We start from the raw sequence: 7280 nt of genomic DNA on the forward strand, positions 1-7280 counted from the left end.
GCTGCGGTCAGAGGCTTGTCACAAGCGGCACGTGTCGCGTGCTGCCGATGCAGTGGAAATGCGGCACATTTAACCTCGTGTTTAAACTGGAAATCGTATTCACAGTGACATCGTGGCATAGACAGTTACTGATTTCCATATGCAGCAGAGCTGTGCCACTTGCGAAGGCAATCCACTTGTCGTGTCCGTCAGCTCTTTGTTGCCTCGTTTGAGGCTGCTGGTTCTCAATAAAGTTCTCGCTCTCTCTTCACGCTGCTTAGTTCAGTAAACGCGTTATAATTGAGTCTACGAGGAGGAGCACAAATTCTGAGCGCACCAAATAGCCCTTGATCAGTTGCAAAGGGAGAGCTATAGTAGAAATTTGTTTTAAGAGTCAGCATGTAGGTGCTGTATGCGAACGTAATTCACCTAGGGAGTATCCTTATACCAGGAAATGTATCATGAAATTTACTTGGTCTGAAGGAATGTGAGATACAATAGAATAAATATTGATATTCGCACAGCTAAAGCTCCCTGGCTTTATTTCGTTGCCCGCGTGGGTGCTATAATAAAAGACATGCATATCGATTTCTGTCGAGCTGTGCGTGCGCGTTTGCAATATAAATCAACCTGTTTTTCCAAAAGAAATAAAACTGTTTCTTTTCTAAAAAGACAATATTTTACCTTGTGCGGTGACCTCCGAACAACATTATGATCTATGAGGAGAGTAGTAGCTTATAGCATGCATAATAATAGTTTTTACTTTTCATTGTCCTCCATGTATATTTGAATGTGGTAGTGTAATTATGAGGTCGTGCTTCTAAACCAGCAACGCCAAGCTTTTAGAGCAAACTATAGCCTTAAATTAGCCTATCTGCAAGCGTCATAATCTAGGTACATCAGGAGGAGAACAAAAGCGTTGTCAAATGTTGTCAAAAATGTTGTCAAAACTACAGGGGTCAGCATCACATCACAATACACTACCTGCATGGAACTTGCTTAAGAAACAACGTCATTGTGTGGGTGATGACAGCTTAATGTGAGATGTTGGAATTTTGCTGCACTGTCGTCACTTAAGGCACCTGAGAGGAGTAGAAGCTCCCCGCCTTACTCTTAACAGCTTTGCAGCAGCTATAATTCATTTATCCATTCAATATTCATGATCACTTGCTTGACGCTCTTTGGTCAGACCTGGCCCTTGTGCCATTAAACCCTACACACCAGTCAATCTCATCACCCTAATAGCATCATTCTGTCTGACAAATACTGTACATACCAAATCATATCAAAGTGCGAACAGTTGTGGCGATACATAATAAAGTATCCGTAGGATAGGTATGCTAACAAACTGACTTAATGGTTTACCATGGTGTGCACGTTTTACTCTTTATTTAGGTATGATAACGAGTGGACCTAATGGTTGGATTGGAAACGTCAGCAGAAATGGCGATACAGCACAGCACCTGAAACATTTCTTTGGCCTTGGAACACAACTGGCAGGGTGTAGTACAGAAATGCGAGCGTTTCTGTCAAGGCGGTAGTAATTGCCGGCCCATAGTTACAACTATCTCTGTTCTTGTACATAACTCGTTAGTTGTAACAATCTGTTAGTGAAGTTCGCCTACTGAAGAACTAGCTACTCGAAAAATCGTGAGCGCATTCAGTGCCCGGTGTTGCCCTGTATGCTTGAACCGTTTCGTTCGAAAATAGCCATTATTATTTTTTTCGGCTAAGGTTCAGATGCATTCCAAGAATATCGGTTTGGGTTTGGTTGTACAACCTTCACAGATCAAGGAATTTTCTTTAATGCCATGCTGCTACATGGTACAACAGGCTTTCTGTCGGTTGACGGCTAAGAGACATCACTGTTTATATACACAACATTTGTGTTTTCAGGCTCACAAAGTGATCTACTGTTGAATGTAATTTTCTAAAGCAACACTGCCACTGATCTATTGCTTTTGACTTCCCTAACAAATGATATCGGTCGTTTCCTAAAGTTCCATTTCAAGATTTCGCAGATATAGCTTGTTCGGGCTACTCGTTGGCGGCTAGATGGCAGGTTTAGTTTACACCTTGTTTACGAATGGTAAATATTAGTACTATTTTGCAGCTCCCAGGAAACTGTCCGGAGGCGCAACATTTTATGAAATCCTTTTAGGAGTATTGCCCTGGAAGTTGAGTGACACGGCGTTACTCAAATCTCCTTATAACGAAGCTCACAGGACTAACGAAAATCATTCGTTATGTTGAAACATCGTTTTGAAAATAAGCAAATTGATGACAAAAATTTAACTGAGCAGGAATCGTCTACACTTGCGAGCTGTACATTCACAAAAGCATTTACGCTGGTGAGAGGCTTCACACGATAGCAGTGAGAACGCACGTTTATGTAAGGAAGTCATCACCGCCTGGTGCGTGCACAGCTCGTATAGACTGGTGCAGACCTCGGATTTGTTAACAGTACGCAAGTGTGTACCCTGCTCTAACTCTGCGGACATGCCGTACCGATAGTCACCAACAGTGACTACGTGCCCCCTCTTCCGATCATGTTGCATGTGCGGCAAGATGAAACGGGGTGCTGCAGGGCGACAGCGACCATGAGGCTGTGATTCTTGAGCCGGGCGCCTGTTGTCATACGATTCGTGAACCATGCAGCTTCTTACGCAGATAAGACGCGTCATGCCGTCGCGCCTGCTACTCTTATAAGCTCGCTGATAACGCCGGTGGCTGTCTGTAAAGTGCTCTTAAGATCGCTCGCATATGCGAGATCTCTGCGCCACTGTGCTGTGTCACCCGCCGCGGTGGCTTATAGGGGCTGCAGCATTGCACGAGACTGCGGAATCAATTCCCGGCCGCGGCGGCCGCATTTAGATGGGGGCGGAATGCAAAAACGCCCTTGAACAGTGAATTGGGTGCATGTTAAATAACCCCAGGTGGGCACCATTATTACGGACTCCCCAACTACGGGGTGCCTCAGAATCAGATCGTAGTTCTGGCACTTTTGTAAAACTCCAGGTTTTTTTTTTTAACTGCGTACCGTCGTCAAACGCCACCGAAGTTCTGTTTTGTTTGCCTTCTGTAGTGGCTCATAACCACTGCGGGGGATTGGCCAAGATTTGGATGGTATTAGGAAATTGCTCTTAATAGTGAAATTGGTTAAATTCTCGGGAGGAAAGGAATAATAAGTAACATATGAAGAACTTTTGAAAATCTCCCTGAAACAAGCATGGATTCCTCCAGGGCTGAGCAAACGTCCCTGTGGTGGTTTCCAAGCGAGGAGGCTCCTAGAGAACGACTATTCAGAACGGAAGAATTTAAACGAAGTTGAGTAATCCTTTATTCAAATTTTTTTTTTACCTTAAAGAAGGGAAATGGCGGCAGGATAAGAAAAAGCTATCTATAGTCTCACCTTCTCGAAAAATTGGGCACAGAGGGGAGGGCGCCAGACCAGCCCTGTGAGGATAGAAGTTTAATACTGGTATTCGAAAACGTAATCAGGTAAAAATTATTTAGTTTTTTCTGGCGTGAAAATTAATTTTTTTGCCAACGGATATAGGAGGTGTCGATATTCAGAAAAATGAGCTATAGCTGGGTTCAAAAAGTCTTGAATACTGTCATATCTCCTCAATCTAGCAGTAGTTACGTAAGCTTACATAAGAAGTAATAATAGTACAGGGCCATTGAGCGCCGCTTTCGTGACACTGTCGGCCATTTTGTTCATGAATAATCCCTTATGTCCAGGCGCCCAAAGCAATCTAACTAAATTTCTGTGGGCAGACACTGCACAGTAAAATGTATGTATAAGGTTAGTTCCACTTTTTGCTGTGAGCGATAAACATGAAAAATAATCCGTTATTATAACTACAGTTGATATTGATGAAATGAGTTTGCGTAAGGATAACACTACAGCTAGAAATTCGGCCAGAAAAGTCCAGAATACTGATTGAGAATAACCAGTGTAGAGTAGGAATGAAAATTCAAATTCCAGATCTTTCTTCACACTGTGAGGCGTCTGTTGCAATCGCCGTATTTATAGATAAACTCAATAAAGCGTCTTGTAAGAATCCATTTAATATATTATGAGAGGAATTTTTCGTTGTTTGGGGTAGATGTCATCACAGATGATTTACAGACTCTCTCGCACATCACGAATAGATGGAACCTCCCGTATACATACATTTAAAGGATCAATCAATGTTTGTACAACGACCACCTGCGGTGTATAAAACCGCGGCCAGTGTTCTCTGAAGACTAATGCAAGCTGAGAAATAAATGTTTTCCAATCTTCTAATAGGAGACTCATACATATTCAGGAATGTTTGTACGGTCAGTAAACGAAATCTGCATAATATTGAGGGCAACCTGACTTCTTGATGTAATACGTGTAATACTCTCGTCCTTCACGATGTCAATTGGAATCCAAGTTGGAGATATGGCCGGTTCGCCCATATCTCTATGTTGAGTCGTGGGTTCGAGTGCCTTATTGAACTTCACCTTAAATAACACCAAAGGTCGTGAGTTCCACTCCCGCCGAAGGTCGTGGGTTCAACTCTCGACTTTCACGATGACAACTGAAATCTAACTTGGGAGATATAATCGGCTCGCCCAAATCTCCAAGTGGGTTTGCCTTCCCACCAAAGGTCGAAGGTTTGACTTCTACGAAAGATCGCGGGTTCGAGTGCCTTAATTAAATCTGCCTTAACACCAAAGGTAATGGGTTCGACTTTCGATCTTCACGATGTCGATAGGAACCCAACTTGGAGGTAGGGCCGGTTCGCTCATATCTCCAGGTGGGTTCGACTCTGACCAAAAGTCGTGGGTACGACTCTCTTAATTAAATATATCTTAATTATCTGTGCCTAAACTAATTTTGCCCTAATTAACACTATAGCTCGTGCTGACGCTTCTTCGCCTCGGTTCCATGCTTTATCAAGAAATTTATGGCTTAATTCACCCTACTTAACACCAAAGGCCATGAGTTCGACTCCCACCAAAAATCTGGGGTTTGACTTCCTGTGAATTTTGCTGCCATAATGCCCAATGGCGTAAAGCCGGACGGATTTTTTGTCCCATGCGTCGTCTTCGGCTTTCGCCTTAATAATGGCGAAGTGACAGCTCCTTGAGGAACACCACGTGATTGATTATGTATGCTCGATGGAAAGACTCTTAGAGACCAGTAAAGTCGCCTTTTATTTAAAAAACTCACACATCCAGTTTACAAGGTAACGTGGAAACTCTAGATTTCGTAATATGTCAAATAAAATTACGAATTCTACAATATCGTAGGCTTAAGAAGTGTCTAGTGTCACGATAGCACCTATCTGCCTCTGTCGCCGTACTAATTTTCTTAGGCTTTCCAAGTCCATGTAAGAATGCCAGATTGAGCATGATGGTCGGAATACAATTTGGCAAGAGCCATGCAAGTCACTGTCCGGTACAAATTTAATCATACAGACATATGGCATTCTTTTAAATAATTTCACCAAATTTGAGGTTAGCGCGATTGGGTCTAACGTTATTTATTGTATATCCTTCCACATGATATTTAATTGGATAATTTTAACAATTATCCATACAGGCGGAATCCATGAAAATATAACCGAGTGATTTATAAATGCTAAAAGGTAATCAGGAGCTTCCTTTAATAAAATTTTGACCATAGCAGAGGTTACCCCATCTGCACCGGGAGCTGAATCTGGAAGTCGCTCCACAATTTCAGCCAATTTTAACACAGTAACTTCCTTAACATCGTCTGATGCCCTTCGTAAGCTAGAACAATTTGGCAAGACGGAAGAAAATCTAATTTTTAATCTCTTCGGGAGTTATTCTAGTGATTGGTTCATTTCATGACTACTCATGACTATAGAGTCAATATTTATTGGACGTGGAAGAACTTTCCTACTGCGGAGAAAACTGAACAATGCATGCTTATTTCTGTTGTTAGAGAGGAAATCAAAATGCTTGCAGTCGCATTAGTCTTCGGCTATTGAAACCGTATATTTAAGAAGGGCTAAAAATTATAATCGCTTTAATTTTTGAGACTCTGGTTATGTAATAAGTTTTTCAAGGCGACTTTTTTTCTGTAATCACGAGTCCATTCCTCATTCCAGCAAGGGCTGCATGAATTTCTGCGATTTAGGCGAATCTCAAATTCAGACTTCTTGCGAGAACTTTCCAACGTGGGACAGGTAATCGTGGGGTTTTTTTGCTCAGTGCACGCATCAGACAAAGATGAAAGAACATTTCGTAAGCATCTTTTTAAATATTGTAATTAACGAAAGTTCACACCTGATCACTCATAGACGTTAGAAGGCGTGCTACTTCAAAAATTGCTGGAAGGTGATCACTGCTTGTCACATACTGAACAGTCGACCAGGAATATACGGAGAGACTCGGGCCACAGAATATAAGATTTATTGCAGAGTAAGATCTATTCCACATAAACGTAATAGATCCGGAATTTGCACTCGTCAGCCCATTGTCCAACGACATCGAGTGCTGCACAAATCTGTTCTTAATCCTCATGAAATATGAGGAGAATTGAAATCACGTGTCAGTAGAATCTCACGTCCACAAGAATTAAAAACACTATCCAGTGAGCGTGTGTCCTGTATGTCATAAGTAAAATATGCATTTACAATTGTGAAGGGGCAACATTCAGGGAGATTCAGCTCTATAACTAGTATTTCACACGCAGGAGTACTAAGGTGCAAAGAAAGTTTGTCCTGATGGCGAATTTTACATGAAACAAAAATAATTAGTCCGCCACCTCTAGTAGGATGGTCTAGACGAGATGATCTGCAGAATTTTATTTGAATTTCTTGTAGAATTTAACCACATTTCTTCTAAAATAACTAATTCAGGATTAAGTTGAGTACTTATACAAGATAAATCTACTGAAGCAGAATATAAAGAGAAACAGTTCCACTGAAGTACTTTCAGCGACCCTATGGTATAAGTGCCGCAGCCGGAACTGCCTACTGTAGAATGCTTTCTTTAGGTATAGTAATGGGCTGACTTAGCTTTTAAGTGAGGACTAGAGGAGGAATCTTCATTGATTGAAGACATTGTTCTTTTATACGCTCGAGCATTTTGTTCCACATCTGTTATTTCCAAATTTTTGTTAAGCAAAATGCCAGTAGTAGGGCCAACGGAAGAGGAAGTCGAAGGTTCGATGACATCATTAGAAGGATGGGTACCTGGACTTGTATCGCTATTTTTTTGCTTAAAACCAATTATTTAGGTTGTTACAGGGCTTAAGCACGCAGCTTGCATCAAATGAGATAAGTGAGAAGAGA

This window comes from Dermacentor andersoni, chromosome 5, assembly GCF_023375885.2.
Source record: "Dermacentor andersoni chromosome 5, qqDerAnde1_hic_scaffold, whole genome shotgun sequence".
NCBI classification, from domain to species: Eukaryota; Metazoa; Arthropoda; class Arachnida; order Ixodida; family Ixodidae; genus Dermacentor; species Dermacentor andersoni.